The sequence below is a fragment of the Pinus tabuliformis genome, chromosome 9 (assembly GCF_031772625.1).
Source record: "Pinus tabuliformis cultivar Carrire ecotype Pingquan chromosome 9, CPIR1, whole genome shotgun sequence".
NCBI lineage: Eukaryota > Viridiplantae > Streptophyta > Pinopsida > Pinales > Pinaceae > Pinus > Pinus tabuliformis.
Genome location: NC_142307.1, coordinates 1,222,218,352 through 1,222,221,344, shown reverse-complemented (window position 1 = coordinate 1,222,221,344; position 2,993 = coordinate 1,222,218,352).

The following is a 2,993-nucleotide window of genomic DNA, read 5'->3' as shown; positions in this document are numbered from 1 at the left end:
TATTCCTGTGATATTGCCTAATTCTAATATCAATCGCATCTAGAATGTAATGTATGTACCTAGTATTAAAAATAATTTCATCTCTCTATCCATGATTGCAGATCAGAATTTCAAGGTAGAAATTTTCAAAACTTACTGGGTTATAAAGGATTTACTAGATCATCATAAGTCGGTCGCATCAGGAGTACGAGTTGGAGGTGTAGATAATTTTAATGTTACAAGTGTGCCACATCAAGCTTTAACTTCAGTGACAATAACATCAGAGATTCTTTGGCATGAAAGGTTGGGTCACATCATCCTTCATGACTTATTTCTGCTATAGAAATAAGGTATGGTTGATGGAATTCATGTTTTAAAGAATGAACATATTGATTGTTAAGGTTGCGCACTTGGGAAAATTCACATGGATGAATTCCCCACTAGTTTAAATAGGAGAAAGAAAGATATACTTGAACTTCTGCATATTGATATATGTGGACCCATGCAGACAAGGTCCTTAGGTTGAGCTTATTATTTTTCACTATTTGCTGATAAATGTACAAGATATTCTTGGGTATACTTTCTTAGAAGGAAAAGGCATGCTTTTGAATATTTTAGAGAATTCAAAAATATGGTTGAAAAGTGGATAGGGAAAGTCATCAAAATTCTCTGCTCAGATTAAGGGGGTGAATAGACACTTCAAAACTTCATCAAATATTGCAGAGGTCATGGGATAGCACAATAATTTATAGTACCACACACTCCACAATAGAATGGGGTTATAGAGAGGAAGAAAAAACCTCTGGTTTAGTGTGCACACAACATGATAAAAGGTAAGAACCTATCAAATGGTTTTTGGGCGGAAGAAATTAGCACTGTTGTTTACTTAAAGAATAGAAGTCCAAGTAGGTATCTTAATCTAAAGACTCCATTTGAGGCTTTGTATGGTTTGAAACTTACAGTCCATCACTTGATAGTATTTGGCTCTAAACCTTTTGCACACATTCCTAAGGAAGATAGGAAGAAATTGAATGCTAACACTATAAAGTGCATATTTGTAGGGTATTGTTTTGATTTCAGAGCATATAAGATGTTTAATCCATCTACTCACAAGGTGTTTGCGAGTAGAGATGTTAACGTTCATGAACAGGTTGATGAAGGGAATAAGGACATAAGTTATGAGGACTGGCACATGCATTTACTGATTGATGGTAGTAATGATGAAGCCAAAGATAGTCATTTACATTAGCAAAAGAAAAAAGAGGAACCTACCAATGTGGATACGTTCAGCAGTCAAAGTCCATTTAGAGGTGAGCATGAAGTCATGCAAGAGAGATTTGAGGCAAGTTTGTTACCAAAAATATCAGGTAGGTAGACTCTTACTTGCAAGGTACAAATATTATGCTCTTATGTCTAGTATTTTAAATGTTGTTGAGCGCATGAATTATAATGAAGCAAATCAGTATGATGAATGGAGGTCAGCTATGAAAGAAGAGTATGAGTCCATAATTAAAAATGAAACTTGGGAATGAGTTGAACTACTGCAAGGAAAAGAACCCATAGGTTGTAAATGCCTATTTAAACCTAAGATGAAAGAAGATGGTAGTGTAGACAAGTATAAAGCTAGGTTGATGGCCAAAGGGTACTCACAGAAAGAACGAATTTATCATGAGGAGAATTTTTCTCCGATAGCTAAGCTAAATACCATTAGAATGTTAATATCTCTAGCTACTAAGTGCCATTAGTGCCTACACTAGCTAGATGCGAAATATGCTTTTCTAAATGGAGAGGTGAAAAAAGAGGTATATTTAACTCAACCAGAAGGGTTTATTAAAAAAGGGTAGAAACACTTTGTCTATAATTTAAAGAAGGCATTGTATAGATTGAAATAAGCTCCCAGATATTGGTATGAAAATAGAGACTCTTTCTTCTTATAGCATGGTTATAAGAGAAGTAAAAATGAACTAAATATGTATACTAGATTTTTTTCAAAGGGGCAGATTGTGTTGATTTCCTTATATGTCGATGATATTATATTACTGGAAATTGTAATGAATTGGTTGAAGACATTAATGTGAAGATGTCATAGGTATTCGAAATGGAAGACCTTGGATAACTACATTATTGTTTGGGTCTTCAAGTTTGGAGGGATTTTGGCCAAACTTTTGTTACTCAAAGAAAGAACGTCATGGAATTGTTGTAGAAATTCATAATGGATTAGTGTAAAGTTTCTTTAGTACCTATACAACAGAATGTTAAATTTCATAATTATGATGGTTCTAAAGAGGTGGATGCTACAATGTACAAAAATTTGGTTGGAAGTTTGATTTATTTGACTACAACCAGACCTAACATAGCATATTTAGTCAACGTGTTGAGACAGCTCATGACAAAACCTCTTGAAAATCATTGGGTGGCAGCAAAAGGTGTGTTAAGGTATCTTCAAGGAACTATAAATTTTGGCACTAAATATACTGATTCTTTTCATGTTAAATTGACAGCTTACTCTGATTTATATTGGGCTGGAGATCTGAACGATAGAAGGTCTATAATAGGGTATGCTTTCAATATTTGGTATGTGCTCATTTTCTGGTGCAGTAAAAAGAAAAGTACTACATCTTTATCAAAAGCAGAAGAAGAGTATCAATTTGTATGTGCAGCCTCTTGTGAAGCAATCTGGTTGGGGAGACTCCTTCATGATGTAGGATAAGAAAAAAAGGACTCGCGGTGATCAAACGGGACATCCAAAGTTTAATCATACTGGAAAATGATCTTGTTTTTCATAAAAACAGAAAACATATAGATACTCAATTTGACTTTGTTAGAGAAAAGGTTTAGTCCAAATACATTTTTATTGAATATTATGACACGTACGAAAATGTAGCTAATATCTTCACCAAGCCTCTTGGGAAGACTAAACTTGAATTGTTTAGGGAGATGTTAGTTGTGCAAGTGAATCCTTTCTCCATTAAGGGGGAGAGTTGAAAATTAATATAGAAAGTTTTTTTCATGAT